We start from the raw sequence: 19499 nt of genomic DNA, 5'->3' as shown, positions 1-19499 counted from the left end.
ACGACGCAACGACGTAGGGCTCTCGACACCAGTGGAAGGAAAAATTTAGCAGCAAATTGGGAAGGGCCATACAGGATAAAGGAAGTAGTCGGCAACGGAGCCTATAAGCTGGAACGACTGGACGGTAGGGAAGTTCCCAGAACTTAGAATGCAAGAAACCTAAGAAGGTTCTACTCCTAGAAGCCGAAGTGCACCCGGCGGGCAGGCGATGTCCCGGTTTAGTAAGGCCCGTATTATCTTATGTTCACATTATCTCCCATTTGTTGTTTACGTGAATTGCAATTTATCATGATATAATTGTGTTCATATTACACTTTGTTCTTTTCTTGTTTGATATTTTAACACACTGTTCGAATTGTTTAAATTACTTTGCTTGGAAAATTAACCGATTCGATAACAACACGGAATCCCGGGACTGATCACCCCGGGAACCATTGAAGTTGCAAACGCTATGACAAACGGCTATTAAAAAAGGCCAAATTTCATACGGATAAACAAAAAAGCCATGACTCGGCTTCGTTTTTCTCATAACATTGTTTCAAAGTTAAGTAATTACACATAAAAAGCCCCAAGACGGCTTCAAAAAGTCAGAATGGTAGAACGGCAAAATTTGTCTCACAAACTACCAAACAAAAACAAAGAGACAAAGTACAAATAACTCATTTCTTAGAGAGATTAACAATCTTCCCATCCTTGATGGTCTTGAAGGTGCCCACGGCGGACACGTCAAACATGAGAGCTAGGAGCTTCACCTGGGCCTTGATCGCTTTGTTGGTAGCCAAGATGACGTCCCCTGCCTCCTTCACGGTCTCTTTGTTCTTTTTCTTTAAAGCAGCAACCTCAGCCTTGGTAGCATCAGCTGAGGCAACCGAAGTGGCCAGTTCCTTCTCCAGCTCAGCCACCCGAGCTTGCGCAGCAGAAACCTGGCCCTCCAAGGCGAGCTCGCGCTCGGAAAGCTGGGCGATCGCTTTGTCGGAAGCCATTAACTTCTTCTCTGAAGTAGCCAGTTGGGCTTTCAATGTAGTCACCTCCGCCTTCGCCCTCTCGACAGACTTAACAACACCTTGAAGCTTTCCTTCCAAATTCCGGGCACCAGCCAACACGGGCTCCGCTTTCCTCGCAATCGCGACATTCTGGAGCAGAGTACGGTAGACCCACTTGGCCTGGGAGGCCAGGTCCCCACCATCAAAGAACTCCTCCATCCCAGGAAGAAGCTGGGCGTCGATAAAATAACCGGCGTCAAAGTTCTTCTCCATGACTGTAAGTGCTCCCTCTAGGGAAGAGGTTAGTTTCTTCTTTCTGGGTTTGTCGTTGAATGTGACTTCTAGACCTCCCCCTTCCCCCGAGGCCTCTTCAGGTGGGAGAACCGGGTTGTTGCTTGTCCCGGCAACTTCCCCCTGTAGAGGGCAGGATTGAATTTCAGGGCCAGGGGAAACAGTGGGATCTACGGGAGGAGTAGTGGAGCTGTCTTCGTCATCAAGGAGGAATTTGGACATCAGATTATCAAGACCAACCTGGTTGGCAGCCATAGATACTGCAAAGTCAAAGAAAAAACAAAAATGGTTTAAAAAATTGAAGATAAACAAGTAAAGATGGAGTCAACGACCACACGGGGAACTCACAAATATAGGCTTTGCCCATTTCAGGGTCCCTCATCAGGAGGTGGGGATTGACGTGATTTTTCCCAAACACAGCCAGCAACACGTCGTAATATTTTTGTTCTCAGGGGACAATCCTTTATACGTCACCTTCGTGAACGCATTATTCCCCGCCCCAAAACTTCAATAGGTCGGGATTCGACATTCCCCCTCCAGAGTCAGCCAGAAGGGGTGCCAACCTGCGACGGAGCAAACCTTGAAATATTTATCTTTAAAGCCGTGGTAGGAATCCTCAAACAGGCCAAAGATCCTCCGACCTTGGGCTGATCAAAACAACATGAAATCCTTCTTAGCTCTACCCTCTTTAGAGGAATTCGTCAGAACAAAAAGAAACAAGAAGACCTCCACTAAGGCCGATAGCTCTAAAAACTCACAAACTATCTCGAAACAGCGAATAGAGGCCCAGCTGTTCGGATGCAGTTGAGACGGCGCCACATCACATCGGTTAAGCAGCGCCATTTGAAAGGGGGAGAAGGGAATACGAATCCCCAAATTGGTAAACATAGTTTTGTACATCCAGATCCAATCGGCGACCCGGGGAGTGTGTAGGTTCAGATGGCATATCTGTTCCCAGTCATTAGGTATAAACACCTCATAGTTTTCCTCCTCATGACCTCCCCCGCATAGGTACTCTGTAACAACCCCGATTTTCGAGTACGTGAGATCTTTTCTGAAAATACGAATTTCTCCGGAAGATCAGTAAGGGGAGAACCTCTGTTATATCATCAAGCATTTCAATCCTCATTGTCATTATGCCATGTTTAAGCTAGGACCTCTTTTGAGGCAAGCTCGATAAAACAGTCACGAAGAACCTAGTTTTTGAACTGTATCGGTTAGGAGTTTTGATTCGGTTTTTTCGTAAATAGTCTCTGTTTGATAAACCAGACTCGATTTAAGAGAGAAGAGAGATAATAGGATGATATTATCATTATATTAGTATTAGAAGCTTCTTGAATGATATTATAAGGTTACCTGGTCAGTTTTAGTTAAAAATAGAAAATCGGTTTAACCGGGTTCACAGTTTACTGGTGCAGCTTAGCACCAGCACTCTTTGATGACTTTAGCAATGATAATGCCTCATCATACATGTTCTATTCTCATATTAAATGTGTTACTAGTGTCATTTATGCTAGTAGCTTAGAAAAGAAATTTTAGAGATGTTTTTACAAGTGTTCCGATACATCTAGTTTTAGTAGTTATATACCTGAGATATTTTAATATTATTTTAACCCACCTCCAAACCAACCAATCACAACTCACCCTACACTCCCAAGACACTCCAAGGCTGTCTCATTTCTTCATTTTGGACGAAAATAAAAAGAGAGAAAAGAGAGAAACTTTCATGAACACTTAATCTTCAAAGCTTGATTTCTTCTAAACTAAAACTCAAATCAAAACTCCGATTTCACCAAATGATCCTCTCTTCTTTCTCTACATAACCATATAACATATCAAGGCTGGAAATAAGGTGAGATGGCTGTCTCGCTCCATCTTTAATTCGATTTTTAAGGAAACATGCTTAAACATGTGTTTTCTTGATGTTCTTCCTTAGGAATCATGCTTAACTTGACTTGAGGGCCAAAAAACGTTAATTTCCAGTAAGTCTAAGGTGAGATATCTCTTCCTAACATATTGAGGAAGATTTGGTCAGTTGAGAGTTTGTGGATTTAAAGTTGTTCTTGATGTGATTTAGGTGGAAAAAGTGCTTAAGGACCACCTGAAAGCCTAACTGAATTAGGAGCAGCAAAACCAGGTAGGGTTTGATGAAATTAATCTTGATTGATTATGTTTGAGTTGTGTGAATGTTGTATGATTTGACTGTGCTAAAAATTGGTTTCATATATGATTGATTTTTGGTGAAAATTTGGTGAAATTTTGATGAAATTTGATGAAATTCAAGCTATAAACTTGTGTTCTTGGGGCTGCTGAAAAAAAAAACCCTTGGCTTAAATTGAGGTTCAATTTATGTTGAAATAATGTAGAAAATATGGGGTTTTAGTGGCTGCAATTTTATTTTGAATTACGGTAAAAATCGGTTGCTGAAATAATTGAAAAACGGGTAAAAATAGAGAAAGAATCTGAAGAATTTACGAAGAACATCAAGAACACTTTGAGTGTGATGAAGAACAATGAAGAACAGGCTTTAGATCCTTAAAAGGGCAAGGAAGTAAAAATTTTGGTGTTTAAGGGGTTATTTGGTAGTTTCTAAAAGTTAGGGTGGTTAAAGTAGAAATATTAAAAGTTACGGGTAGTAAAAAGTGAATTTTAAAGGTTAAATGTAAAAGGTAAGTTAATTTTCGAAAATTAATGATAAAATAATAAATAATAATAAAATATTAAATAATAATATTTAATTAAAAATAATATTTTAATAAAAATAATAAAATAATACAGAAAAGGCAGTTTTCTGTAAAAGCTTTAGAAAGACAACTTTAAGCGCAGAATCTTATAATTACCTTCATAAAATACTTAGGGAGTGGTAAGAACATATTATTGAGGCAAAGATAAAGGAAAGATAAAAAGTTGAAGAAAAGATAAGAACCAAAGAAAATTCTGTAAAGTTTTAATGACAGAAAAATAGATAGAGATTAGTGAATGAACTAGGGCAAAATAGTTAGTTCTTGAGTTGTGACTAGGGTTAGCTATCATATGAAAAGTTAAAATGTTTCGGTATAGACTTAATGAACCTATACTTGGGACAGGCTAACTATTCATACCGAAATTTACATAAGCTTTAAATACATATATTAAGCAGAGAAATCAAAGCAGAGTAACTAGAGCAAAGTAAAAAGACAAAGAGAAAAGAGTAATGTGATAAAGAGAAATGGTTTGAGTTAAGATGTTGTAAAAGTAAAAGCTCTAGAGTTTGTATAGCATGATTGAACAGAGAAAGAAAGAGGTACTGCATAAGAATGTGAAAGTGATGATGAATAATGAGAATGTTAATGAATGATGATAATGAGAATGATTATGTAAGAATCTGCTGCAGAGAGGTAGTCAGATAGATGGTGGTACGACCACTGAGAACGCTTTCCTGGGATACCTTGCTATAATGCTTTGTTGTAAGACAGAGGTTGCTTACAGAGGTATCGAGATTAGTGTGTTCTTGTAAGACAGAGATTGCTTACAGTGAGTGTGTTGTTGCTCCTGTAAGACAGAGGTTGCTTACAGTGAGTGTGTACCCTTACCCCTTTAGATGGAAGCATGAGTACCCTTCTGTAATTCACTGACGACCGTTCACAAAGAGGATTCCGCTCTAGGTAGTCTTTTAAGTCTAGGGTGAATCTCGTTCTCTGTTTATATGTATATACTGTGAGACCAGCCAACGTCTGCACCCCGTTTGTACGTGAACCTTAACCTAAGTCCTGTGTACGAGACTCTTGCTATGTGGCTACTTGATGAGGTACCAGAAAGACGTCATATGGCAATGACTGATCGTGCAGAGGAGTAGTAGATGGTGCTCCACCTTTTGATGATGTTCCACCTTACTTGAGTTTTGAAGACCTAGAATGTACTTTCCCTCGCTTTAGTAGTTTAGAGGGACTAAGTAAGTATAGAGTCTAGGCTAGCCTGGGTGCCAGCTTAGGGACTTCTTGAACAGGTCAGGACCTGGGATGTTGTATGTATATATATGTATATAGTTATTATCTAGTTATATCTAGAGGTGTTCTAACTAAAGATCTTTACTCTAATAAAGGCTGGATAACCGAATGTTATTAACTGTTGAGATGTATATAAGTGTGGTTGTTTATAAATGTTTTATCTGTTATTATTTGTGAATTTATTATGAATCATTCAGTTTACTAACCCAAATAATTTTGAAAAAAAGTACCTCACAAAATAACTACGTTTTTAACAACGAATCAGGCTCATATAATAAATAATAGATAATAATTAGGAAGACAAGTTGGTAGCGCTCAGTTTCTAGTATGATCATGACGTACCAGAAATTGGGTCGTTACATACTCTGCTTGACGGAACTCCGTGAGTTCCTCCAAGGTTATTTGGGAAGGGGTGTCCTTCACATCTGAGGTCACCCAGACATACCGGTCCACAGGTGCTCTCGCGACGGAAACCCTCGCAACGGGACGTTGGGCCATACCTATAGTGGGGGCACCACTCAGCGTCAGTCTATGAGGTTGGGAGATCGGGACTAATACCAGAAGCTATAGTTTGCCTATCTACAGTAAAACAAAGGCTAAATCTACAATCAAGCGAAGGCTAAAAGCCTAAAAATAAAAAACCTAAAATAGTTACCCACCATAATGTCTACCTAACATTGGCACGATCCAAATATGCAACCCAAATACACAGTACAGGCACGAAGCAGAACTCAGAAAAACAACATAAACGTGAAAGAAAACTAAGAAGAAGGAAAGAAGAAACTTACCGAAAGGATGATGATCGAGAGGAACTGGGGAAAATCCAAGAGAAAAGCAAGCAAGGTAAGAGCGACTCAGAGTGAAGAATTTTAGAGAATGTGGGGAGGAAATGAAGAAAATGTGGTAATGGTAGGGGAGTTGGAGATTGAAACGCAAAAGGCAAGAGAAAACTAAAATGGTAACTGACACCTAGAAGCGCAAAAGGCAGTGGCAGAATGGACATTTCGTGCAGGGTTCGAATCAACCATTAAGAGCATTAAATACTTGGCACAAAGAACGAGACGACAAAGGATGTTATTTCGAAGTGACGAGCCTCACTCGCGCATAGGGGGCACGCCCCTACCACGATTGCCGGCAAACCAACCCAGCGACGAGATAACCAAAACATAACGTGCCACCCACGATGCTCGCAACCCTAACTGGCGCGTTAGGGGTACTGTTCTGGCCCGGCTCGCCTGATGCAACGCCTCGGCCCGAGCGGCCGACCCGGCGAATTGATGACAACCGACCCGGGGGGAGCGCCCGGACTTTCCCTCTCCTCCAGCAGGGCTCGTGACAGCTGGGAGGAGGAAATTTCCTAGAAGGTACCAAACATTCCTGTGGAACCCACCCTGGGACATAGAGTATAAAAGGGGAGGGCCCTACCCATCCCCCAAGGTACGTCACTATCCACTCACCTTTACTGCCATCTGTACGGATTCTGACTTGAGCGTCGGAATCCTTTTTGCAGTTGGCTCCCCCTATTCAACACCACAGTTCGGGAGGTCGCGAGGTCTTAGTCTTCCACTCTCCATCACCACAACTCGGAAGATCCATCCAACCATCCAACACCAAGTCCAAATCCCCCTCATCTCACTTACCCATTCCATTCACTTGATTCGTTTGGTACCCGGCTACCGAACACTTTTAAATTGGCATATATTTTATTATTTAAGTACATAAATATAAATTGACATTTGGTAGGGGAAAATTTGATATAGAAAAATTTTTTAAATAAAAAAAGATTATTTAATAATGATAAAAAATTAAAAACGATTAAATGGGAAGGTTAAAAAAATGAGAAGAAAAGAAGAGCCGTTGGTTAACGAAGTATAGATCTGGGAAGAAAATAAATCATTTGCCCTCGTCATTTTTTTTAGTAGAGTCTATGGATCCTTTACATTTCTTTGGTTGGTTAATTTTGTGGATCTTTGATTTGGAATGAAGAGCAGCTGCATAGTCATACATATTTAAAAAAATGTAGATGATTTCGGTATTCAGAAAAAGGAAAGGACTCGTTATAATTAGATCACAAAATTATAACTCTGGGGTATATCCAAAAAAAATAATTCCCCTCTTTTTTTCTCCTCCAGTCCTCCTCCTCTTTCTTTCTTTTGTAACCCATTCCGTCACCAAATTTCGTGAGGATGAAAAACATACGTCTCCCTTAAGAAAATATAAAAAGAGTATTAGGAAATCAGTAAATTTTATAATTTATAGTCATTAATTAGTCATCATTAGTATTTTTAATAGTATGAGATTTTATCAAATAATATGGGATTACTCACTTTTCTTTTATTAGTTAAATATTGCCCAAATTTTAATAAAAATGCTAGCTCCTAGACTTTCTCAAAATATAATATTAAATATTTCATATTTTCACCTAAAAAAATTGTTTTTTGGTTGCACTCGCACATTAGTCATTTCAATTCCTTCTAAACAACTTAAGCTCTCGAGAAATGTTTGATTGTTTATGATAATTTTACACTTATTTTTCAAGAAAAATGCTAAAAAATCACTAAAATTTATTATTTTTGGTCATTACTTAACTATTAATTCAATTTTTATAATCTAATTCTTTTATCTAATAATTTAAAAATATATTTTTAAGGTGAATTCTACAATACCCTTCCAATTTTAAAGAATAACTTACCCCTTGTTACGTATCACAATATTAGTGGTTGAATTAGATTAGTTTGTGTTCGGTGGGTCGGTTACCGAACGATTTGGGATTACTGATTAGGTGTGAAGATGGGTCCTTGCCTCAGCCTGGATCATAGAAACTAACAGTGGGAGCGGCCAACTTCCCGAGTTTTTCATGAATTGAAGGGAGTGCCACCTGCAAGGACACTCCGACGCTCAAGTCAGTCTAGTGTGCAGGTGGTAAGGAGGAAAAAGTAATGGTTACGTACCTCGGGGGAGGGGTAGGGACCTCCTATATATACTGTGTCAGAGGTGAGCCCCGCATGAGCAGACCCACCTTCCGTGAAGCTTCCCCTTGCCAGCTGTTACCAGGTGAGCTGGCTCCCAGGAGGGAAGGTGCTCGGGTCAAGATCCGGGCATGTGGTGCCCTGCGGAGTGGTCGCCCGGACCCGACAAAGGCGCGTGCCGGTCGGGTTGGTCATAGGGCCAGCCGGGCTGGGCCGCAACAGTGCCCCAACGCGCCAGCTAGGGTTGCGAGCGCGGTAGGTGGCGCATTCTGTTTCTCATTACCTGCGGTGTCGGTTGGTTGGTTTCTCGTGATAGGGACACGTCTCTTGGGCGCGTGGGCTTCTTCGTTGCAGGAGTGCACTACTTCTCGCCTCGTTTCTTGCACCGAGCATTTAATGCTCATAATGGGTAATTCATAACCCCACGTGCAATGATTGTTTTACCCCTGTCTTTCGCGCTTCTTCATGCGTCAGTTTTCCTTTTAGTTTCTTCATACAGTTTTCATCTTCTACCATTGCATCCCTTTGTCACTCTCTTTCTCCGTTCCATATTCACTGCCGTAATCTTCCTTCCTCCCCCAAACTTCCCTTATCCTTTCGATTCCTTCACAGCGACGCAACTATCCAGGTATGTTTTATTTCTTCCCTCTCCACTTGTTTAGCTTTACTTTACAGTTATTTGCCATTTCTACGTGTGTGTTGTTGTTCTTCTGGGTTGATTGTGTATCGAACACTGTTAGCATAAGGTAAACGCATTGGGGGGATGTTGGTTTTTTAGGCCTTGTTTTGACTAGCTTTAGGCTTAGCTTGACCATAAGCTTCTGATAGGTAGACTGTAGCTTTCTGGTATTGATGCCGATCTCCCGATCTCTTAGACTAACTGAGTGGTGCCCCACTGTAGGTATTGCCCAGCGTCCTACGGCCTCGCATCCTATTGCGCAGGCTCCCGTTGAAAGAGCACCTTACGACCGGTATGCCTGGGTGACTTCAAACGTGAAGGATTCTCCCAACCAGATGGATCTGAAGGAGCTCAATGAGTTCCGACAAGCCAATTACTTGTATGGTGGGACCGACGAGGAGTCCCACTACGAGGTCTTTGTCCCTACCCCACATGATCGGCTCTATCAACTAAACCTGCATGCCCCGCGAATTGCTGATTGGATATGGTTCTATAAGGCAATGTTTACCCAAGTGGGAGTCCGTATCCCCTTTTCCCCCTTTCAGATGGCGCTGCTCAACCGGTGTGATGTAGCACCGTCTCAGTTGCATCCGAACAGCTGGGCTTTGATCCACTGCTTTGAGATGGTTTGCAAATACCTGGAGCTGCCGGTCTCCGTTAAAGTGTTTTTGTTTCTTTTTACTTTGACGAACCCTTCTAAAGAGGGGAAAGCGAAGAAAGGCTTTATGCCTTTTCGGTCTGCCCAGGGTAGGAGAATTTTTGGCTTGTTTGAGGATTCCTACCATGGGTTTAAAGATAAGTATTTCAAGGTTCGTCCAATGGAGGGCCATCACCCATTTTGGCTGACGTTGGAGGGAGTGCGTCACATCCCGACCTATTGGAGTGACATCACCCATTTACCAAAGTGACATACAAAAGGTTATCCTCAGAGAATAAAAGGGTTGTCGACATCTTGTTGGCTGTATTTGGGAAGAATAACGTTAATCCCCATCTTCTGATGGGTGATCAGGATGTAGCTAGGAATTATATACGTGAGTAGTTTTTTTTTCTGATGAGCTCCCGTGTTCTGTACCAGTGTCGATGGCTGGCGAGCAAGTTGGCCTTGAAGATTTGTTTAACACCTTCCTTGCTGACGATAGCGACGAGGAACCGGCCCCCGACAACCAGGCCACGGATAATCAAGAGAATCCTTCTCAAAATACCATAGAGGCCGAAGCTCAGTCCCAACCTTCCCAGGGTGAGATAATCGGGACTAGTGGTGGCCCAGAACCTCAGCCGGAGATCGAGGTGGAGAATTCGGATGTGATGATAGTGGACAACCCCAGAAAAAGAAAACCGTCTTCTAGTCCGGAGGGAGCTCTCACCGTGATGGAGAAAAACTTTGATGCCGGGAACTTTATCGATTTCCAACTGCTCCCGGGCACAGAGGACTTCTTCCATGGTGGGGATCTTCCTGCACAGGCGAGATGGATGTATCGCACGTTGCTCCGGGGAGCCGCTATAGTGAGGAAGGCGGAGTTTGCTCTAGCGGAGACTTGTTCTTTGGAGAATAGGCTTGAATCCTCTGTTCAAGCAAATAACAAATACAAAGCTGAAGTAGAATCACTCCGGAAGCAACTAGCTACCGCTTAGGAGCAGCTGGCTACTGCTGTAGAGAAGGTCAAGACTTCTGATGCCGCCATTGCGCGGCTTACCGAGAGGGAGATGACTCTGGAGAGTCAGCTCAACTCCGCTCAGGGCAAGGTAAAAGAAGTCGAAAAGGAGCGTGATGAGGCCCTGGCCTCTGCGACTGCGGCTAAGGATGAGGCGACCGAATTAAAAAGAAAGTATAAGGAGACTATGAAGCAAGGGAAGAACGCCATCTTGATGACTTAGGAGGCCCTCAAGGCTTAAGTGAAGCTGTTGGCTCCCGACTTCGACACCTCAGCTATTGGCGTTTTCAAGACCATCAAGGATGGCAAGATCGTCGACATCCCGAAGAAGTGATTTGGTCTGGCCTTTGTACTTCGTATTTTGTAATATGTAGATTTTATATATTTTTGGCTAGTTTGACTGCCCTTTTTTTATGTATGTGTGACAAGGTAGTTATGGTGAACTTGGTTGCCGTTTTGGCATATACATAACTAATTGCTTATCTAGCGCCACTATTTCTTACCATTTTACTGGTAGCTAAACGTCTCGTGACTTGTTGCTTTTAATATTTTGGGTTACCAGGGTGATCAGTCCCGGCATACCATTTTTGTTTCGCTTACCACTCGCGCAAAGAGTACGATGAGTTTCAAATGAAATTAACGAGGCATGACAAAGCCGAATAATATATAAATGTAAAGTGAAAAGGATAACAAACAATAATCATAAGTCAAATGACCACGTGTACAGCAATACAAATCTTACTCGCCTAGTTGAACCGGTAGGATGCTTACTCGTCTAGCACGCCTCGGCTGCTAGGGATAGAATCTCCTTAGGTTAACCGCGTTCCATGTTCTAGGCACTTCCTTGCCATCAAGTCGTTCCAATTTGTATGCGCCCCTGCCGAGCACTTCTTTCACTCTATACGGGCCTTCCCAATTCACCGCCAATTTTCCTTGCCCTGGTGTCGTGAGTCCGATATCATTGCGCCTTAGGACCAGGTCGTCCCGTTTGAACTCTCTTTTGAGCACCTTGGCGTTGTAGCGCAGGGCCATTCTTTGCTTTAACGCCGTTTCTGATAAATGGGCCATCTCCCTGGCTTCATCCACCAAGTCTTTTTCCACAGCCTCTTCGACTCCTCCTAAGAGTAGTCATGGGCTCGGCTCATCGATTTCTACGGGTATTATTGCATCTACTCCGTAGGTGAGCCGGAAAGGCGTTTCCCCGGTGGCCGACTATTGAGTTGTGTGGTAGGACCAAAGAACTGAGTCCAGTTTGTCTGCCCACGCTCCCTTTTTCTGGTCGAGTCGCTTCTTGAGGCCCTGCAGGATGACCTTGTTCGCAGCTTCAACTTGCCCGTTGGTTTGGGGATGCTCAACTGACGAGAACGTTTGCTTTATGCCCAAACCGGCAAGAAATTCTCCGAATTTTTTGTCGGTAAACTGTGTCTCGTTATCCGAGATGACGGCTTCCGGGATACCGAATCTTGCTATTACCTACCTCCACATGAACTTCCTGCAATTTTCCGAGGATATGCTAGCCAACGGCTCGGCCTCTATCCACTTTGTATAATAATCAATGGCCACTATCAGGTATTTGACCTGCCCTGGCCCGACCGGGAAGGGTCCTAAGAGATCGATTCCCCATTGTGAGAAAGGTCGGGAAGCCGTCAGTAGGCTAAGTTTAGTCGCTGGTGCTTTGTGGAGGTTGGAATTCTCCTGGAATCTTTTGCACCTTCTCACAAATTCCTTCGAATCTGCCATCATAGAGGGCCAATAATATCCGGCTCTAACGAGCTTTCTGGCTAGGGCCTTTCCTCCAATGTGGTGCCGCAGCATCCTTCGTGGACTTCCTTGAGGACATAGTCCGTTTGGTCGGGGCGCAGGCACTTCAGTAGCGGTTGGCTCAGCCCTCTTTTAAACAACTGGTCTTGTATGACCGCATACTTAGCCACTTCTCGCCTTATCACTTTGGCCACCTTCTCGTCGCTGGGGAGCCTAGCCTTTTCCAGGAAGTCGATGGTCGGGTCCATCCAAGAGGGATCTGACTGGGTCAGATGTAAAGCCACTACTGGTTCTTTTATCAAACCCTGAATGAGAGACCGGTTGCCAGTTCCTGGTTTTGTGCTTGCTAGTTTGGACAGGAGGTCTACCCGTGTGTTCCTTTTCTTCGAAACGTGCTGGATCGTGATCTCCTCAAATTGCTTGCTCAATTCTTTGACTTTCTCCAGATACTTCTGTAACAGTGAGTCTCTGGCCTGGTAGGTCCCACTGATTTGAGAAGTTACGACCTGTGAGTCGCTACATACTTCCAATCTGGTAGCTCTGACCTCTCTTGCTAAAACTAGGCCACCCAGCAGGGCCCCGTATTCTGCTTGATTGTTTGACACCGGAAAATTGAATTTGACCGACTATTTGTATACAACCCCAGTTGGGTTTTCTAAGATGATTCCTGCTCCTCCGAACATTTGATTGGATGCTCCATCAACGTGGAGCTTCTACCTTGTGCTCGGTGTCCCGGCAGGGTCCCCTGTCACCTCTACTAGGAAGTCAGCCATGGCCTGAGCTTTGATCGCGTGCCTGGGTTCATACTGTAGGTCATATTGGGAAAGTTCAACAGCCCAGGTCATCATTTTACCCGTCAGATCGGGTTTCTGGAGTACTTACCGGATTGCCTGATCCGTCCTGACGATGACTTAGTGTCCTTGGAAGTACTGCCGCAACTGGCGTGACGAGGTCAGGAGCGCATATGCCACCTTCTCCAGCTTGCTATACCTTAACTCTTCTCCTTGTAGTGCTTTACTCACAAAATATACTGGTTGTTACGCCTTCCCTTCTTCTCACACTAAAACTGCCGCCAAGGCTTCATCGGTTACTGCCAAATACAAGTACAGCGCCTCTCTATTCTTAGGTCTCGCGAGGACGGGCGGTGCCGATATTACCTCTTTGAAGTGTTTGAAAGCTTCCTCACATGCCGGGGTCCACTCGAACGCGATCCCCTTCTTCATCAGGTTAAAGAAAGGTAGGGATTTGGCCACCGACGCACCGAAGAAGCGAGATAGCGCGGCGAGTCTGCCTGCCAACCTTTGGACATCTTTCATGCTTCCTGGGCTCTTCATCTATAGGATTGCTTCACCCTTTTCCGGGTTGGCCTCCACCCCCCTTTGGGTTATCATGAACCCTAAGAACTTTCCGGCTTCGACGGTGAAGGCACACTTCAGCGGGTTGAGCCTCATTCTGTGTCGACGAAAGGAGGCGAAGATGCTTTCTAGGTCACCTATTAAGTCCCCGGATCTGGCAGTCTTGACCAGGATATCGTGCACGTATACCTCTACCGTCTTGCCGATTAGGTCTCTGAAGACCTTGTTCATTAGCCTTTGGTATGTGGCCCTTGCATTCTTCAGTCCGAACGGCATCACCTTGTAGTAGTACGTCCCTCTTGGCATTATAAACGTCGTTTTATCTTCATCTAGCCGGTGCATCGGTATCTAATTGTACCCAGAATAGGCATCCATGAAGCTCAGATACCGATAACCCGCCGCCGCGTCAACAAGAGCATCAATGTTGGGTAGGGGGAAGGAATCCTTGGGACATGCTTTGTTAAGGTCAGAGTAGTCCATGCACATCCTCCATTTCCCACTGGGCTTTTTGACCAGGACCACGTTCAACAGCCAAGTCGAGTAGTCGAGTTCCCGAATGAAGCCCGCTTTTAGTAGGCTGGCCGTCTATTTGGCCACCTTTTCTGGCCTTTCTTGGGACATTTTTCTCCTCCTTTAGGCCACTGGCTTTGCCTCCAGCCTCACGGCTAACTGGTGCAACATGAACTGGAGGTCTATACCCGGCATGTCGGCTGGAGTCCAGGCAAACAAGTCACTGTTAGCTCTGATCATCTCCATCAGGGGTTCTTTCAAGTCATGGGGTAGATTTCTGTTTACAAACATAAACTTCTCATCTGAGTCACCGACCCTAAACTTTTCGAGGTCCCCCTCTGGTTCTGGTCTGGGTTTGTCATCTACTCTGGCATCCAGGTTGGCAAGAAAGACACCGGATGCTTCTTTAGATTTCTTTCTTAGGGAGAGGCTGGCATTGTCGCATGCGACTGCCATCTCCAGGTCTCCCCTGATGGTCCCCACGGATCCATCATCAGCAACAAACTTCATTAACAATAGCTTGGTGGAAATTACCGCCCCAAATTCGTTGATGGTCTTTCTCCCCAAGATGAGGTCGTAGGCTGATGAGCGGATAATTTATACGCTTTTTGGCATTGTTTTTACATAGTTTTTAGTATGATTTAGTTAGTTTTTAATATATTTTTATTAGTTTTTAAATAAAAATTATATTTCTGGACTTTACTATGAGTTTTTGTGTTTTTCTGTGATTTCAGGTAATTTCTGGCTGAAATTGAGGGACTTGAGCAAAAATCTGATTCAGAGGCTGAAGAAGGACTGCAGATGCTGTTGGATTCTGACCTCCCTGCACTCAAAATGGCTTTTCTGGAGCTACAAGAGTTCAAATGGCGCGCTCTTAATTGCGTTGGAAAGTCGACATCCAGGGCTTTCCAGCAATATATAATAGTCCATACTTTGCCCGAGTTTAGACGACGCAAACTGGCGTTCAACGCCAGCTCTCTACCCTATTCTGGCGTTAAACGCCAGAAACAGGTTACAAAGCAGAGTTAAATGCCAGAAACAGGTTATAAACTGGCGTTTAACTCCAAGGAAGACCTCTACACGTGAAAGCTTCAACGCTCAGTCCAAGCACACACCAAGTGGGCCCGGAAGTGAATTTCTGCATCATTTACTCATTTCTGTAAACCCTAGTAACTAGTTTAGTATAAATAGGACTTTTTACTATTGTATTTACATGGATCTTTGGAACGTTTTTCCTTAGACTTGGGGGCTGGCCATTCGGCCATTCCTGGACCATTATCACTTATGTATTTTTAACGGTAGAGTTTCTACACACCATAGATTAAGGTGTGGAGCTCTGCTGTTCCTCATGAATTAATGCAAAGTACTACTGTTTTTCTATTCAATTCAAGCCTATTTCTTCTCTAAGATATCCATTTGCACACAAGAACATGATGAATGTGATGATTATGTGACGCTCATCATCATTCTCACCTATGAATGCGTGCCTGACAACCACTTCCGTTCTACATGCAAACAAGCTTGAATGTGTATCTCTTAGCCTTCTGATCGTGAGATCAGAGTCTTCGTGGCATAGGCTAGAACTATTGGTGGCCATTCTTGATATTCGAAAAGTCTAAACCTTGTCTGTGGTATTCCGAGTAGGATCCAGGAAGGGATGGCTGTGACGTGCTTCAAACTCGTGAGTGCTGGGCGTAATGACAGACGCAAAAGGATTACTGAATCCTATTCCAGCAGGATCGAGAACCGACAAATGATTAGTCATGCGGTGACAGCGTATTTTGGATCATTTTCACTGAGAGGACGGGAAGTAGCCATTGACAATGGTGATGCCCTGCATAAAGCTTGCCATGTAAAGGAGTATGAAGGATTGGATGAAAGCAGTAGGAAAGCGGAGATTCAGAAGGAACAAAGCAACTCCATACGCTTATCTGAAATTCTCACCAATGAATTACATAAGTATCTCTATCTTTATTTTATATTTTATTTATCCTTTAATTATTAAAACTCTATAACCATTTGAATCCGCCTGACTGAGATTTATAAGGCGACCATAGCTTGCTTCAAGCCGACAATCTCCGTGGGATCAACCCTTACTCACGTAAGGTTTATTACTTGGACGACCCAGTGCACTTGCTGGTTAGTTGTGCGAAGTTTTGACAAAGAACTAAGATTATGAACGTGCGTATAAAGTTTTCAGCGCCGTTACCAAGGAATGAATGATCACGATTTCTGCGCACCAAGTTTTTGGCGCCGTTGCCGGAGATTGTTCGAGTTTGGACAACTGACGGTTCATCTTGTTGCTCAGATTAGATAATTTTATTTTAATTTTAAGCCTTTTGTTTTTGTTCTTTTTATTTTCGAAAAATTTTCAAAAAAAATAATAAAATAAATTATTCTATGTTCTTCAGAATTTTTTAGAATGAATTCTAGAGTTTCAGATGATGCTTTTATCATCACAGGAGTTAGTTGATTTCCATAAATTTGGCTGTTGTATGTAATGTCCTGCAGAAGCTTGTTTTGCCCTGTCTAATCTCTTTAGACTGAAGCTTTAGACGAACATTACATGATTCCTGGAATCTTTATTAAAAATTTTGAGTTTTTTATTTTCTTTTTCCAAATAACTTTCGAAAAATCCAAAAAAAAAATTTTTAACAAAATCATAAAACCAAAAATATTTTGTGTTTCTTGTTTGAGTCTAGTGTCAAATTTTAAGTTTAGTGTCAATTGCATTCTTCTTATTTTCGAAAATTTATCATATGTTCTTCATAATCTTCGAGTTGTTCTTGATGAATTTCTTTGTTTAATCTTTGCATTTTCATGTTTTGTGTCTTTTCTTGTTTTTCATATGCATTTTCAATTTGTTAGTGTCTAAAGTTTGAAAATTTCTAAGTTTGGTGTCTTGCATGTTTTTCTTTTCTTAAAAATTTTTCAAAAATAAGTTCTTGGTGTTCATCTTGACATTCAAAGTGTTCTTGCATGTATCATTTGTTTTGATCCAAAATTTTCATGTTTTGAGTCTTTTGGTTGTTTTTCTCTTTCTTCATTAAAAATTTAAAAATAAAAAAAATATCTTTCCCTTATTTCACTTATAATTTTCGAAAATTTGGTTTGATTTAGTCAAAAAGTTTTAAATTTAATTGTTTCTTATGAGTTAAGTCAAATTTTCAATTTAAAAATCCTATCTTTTTCAAAAATCAAATCTTTTTCATTTTTTCTTTCATATTTTCGAAAATTTCAAATTGATTTTCAAAAATCTTTTTCTTATTTTGTTTCATAATTTCAAAATCTTTACTAAGAATTAATGTGATTGATTCAAAAATTTTTAAGTTTGTTACTTGCCTATTAAAAAAGGTTCAATCTTTAAATTTTAAAATCATATTTTTTTGTTTCTTGTTAGTCAAGTAATCAACTTTAATTTTCAAAATAAAATCTTTTTAAATTTCTTTTTCAAATCTTTTTCAAAATAAGTTTCAATCACATCTTTTTCAAAATCAATTTTAAAATCTTTTCTAACTTCTTTCCTAACTTCTTATCTTTTCAAAAATTGATTTTCAAATCTTTTTCAAATAACTACTTGACTTTTTGTTTGATTTTAAAAGTTTATTATTTCAATCATATCTTTTTCAAAACTACCTAACTAATTCTCTCTCTAATTTTCGAAAATCACCTTCCTCTTTTTCAAAATTCCTTTTTAATTAACTAATTGATTTAGATTTTAATTTAATTTCATTTTTTTTATTTTTGAATTTTAATTTTAAATTAAAATTAAAAATAAAAATATTTTTTTATTTTATTTAATTTTCGAATTCTTCCCTCTCTCATCTCCTTCTAATTATTTATTTATTTACTAACACTTCTCTTCATCTCGAAATTCGAACCCTCTCTTTCTCTTGGTATTCGAATTTCTCTTCTTCTATTCCTTTCTTCTTCTACTCACATAAAGGAATCTCTATACTGTGACATAGAGGATTCCATATTTTCTTTTCTGTTTTCTTCTTTTTCATATAAGCAGGAACAAGGATAAGAACATTCTTGTTGAAGTTGATCCTGAACCTGAAAGGACTCTGAAGAGGAAGCTAAGGGAAGCTAAAGCACAACTCTCTGGAGAAAATCTGACAGAAATTTTTGAAAAAGAAGGAGACATGGCCGAAAATAATAACAATGCAAGGAAGATGCTTGGTGACTTTACTGCACCAAATTCCAATTTACATGGAAGGAGCATCTCAATCACTGCCATTGGAGCAAACAATTTTGAGCTAAAGCCTCAATTAGTTTCTCTGATGCAACAAAACTGCAAGTTTCATGGACTTCCATCAGAAGATCCTTTTCAGTTCTTAACTGAATTCTTGCAGATCTGTGATACTGTTAAGACCAATGGGGTTGACTCCGAGGTCTACAGGCTTATGCTTTTCCCGTTTGCTATAAGAGACAGAGCTAGAATATGGTTGGACTTTCAACCTAAAGATAGCCTGAACTCTTGGGATAAGCTGGTCACAGCTTTCTTAGCCAAGTTCTTTCCTCCTCAAAAGCTTAGCAAACTTAGAGTGGATGTTCAAACCTTCAAACAGAAAGAAGGTGAATCCCTCTATGAAGCTTGGGAGAGATATAAGCAACTGACCAAAAAGTGTCCTTCTGACATGCTTTCAGAATGGACCATCTTGGATATATTCTATGATGGTTTGTCTGAATTATCAAAGATGTCATTGGACCATTCTGCAGGTGGATCTATTCACCTAAAGAAAACGCCTGCAGAAGCTCAAGAACTCATTGACATGGTTGCAAATAACCAGTTCATGTACACTTCTGAAAGGAATCATGTGAGTAATGGGATGCCTCAGAGGAAGGGAGTTCTTGAAATTGATACTCTGAATGCCATATTGGCTCAGAATAAAATATTGACCCAGCAAGTCAATATGATTTCTCAGAGTCTAAATGGATTGCAAGCTGCATCCAACAGTACTCAAGAGGCATCTTCTGAAGAAGAAGCTTATGATCCTGAGAACCCTGCAATAGCAGAGGTGAATTACATGGGGGGAATCCTATGAAAATACCTATAATCCCTCATGGAGAAATCATCCAAATTTCTCATGGAAGGATCAACAAAAGTCTCAACAAGGCTTTAATAATGGTGGAAGAAACAGGTTTAGCAATAGCAATCCTTTTCTATCATCTACTCAGCAACAGACAGAGAATTCTGAGCAGAATACATCTAGCTTAGCAAATATAGTCTCTGATCTATCTAAGGCCATTCTAAGTTTCAAGAATGAAACAAGGTCCTCCATAAGAAATTTGGAGGCACAAGTGGGCCAG

General features: G+C 41.5%; 1 non-coding gene and 1 pseudogene across 1 annotated transcript; both read right to left on the bottom strand.

Moving 5' to 3' along the window:
* Positions 1-587: 587 nt before the first annotated feature.
* Positions 588-1186, bottom strand: LOC148562572 (uncharacterized; annotated as a pseudogene).
* Positions 1187-18724: 17538 nt separating this feature from the next.
* LOC148562571 (small nucleolar RNA R71) lies at positions 18725-18832 on the bottom strand. The gene has a single exon (XR_015887442.1). It is a non-coding gene; the product is annotated as a small nucleolar RNA R71 (small nucleolar RNA).
* Between the last annotated feature and the right edge of the window lie 667 nt (positions 18833-19499).

Source organism: Arachis ipaensis, chromosome B6, assembly GCF_059453495.1.
Source record: "Arachis ipaensis isolate K30076 ecotype BB chromosome B6, ASM5945349v1, whole genome shotgun sequence".
Classification (NCBI taxonomy): Eukaryota; Viridiplantae; Streptophyta; class Magnoliopsida; order Fabales; family Fabaceae; genus Arachis; species Arachis ipaensis.
The sequence above is the reverse complement of the archived record's forward strand: the minus strand, read 5'-3'. Positions and strand labels throughout refer to the sequence as shown.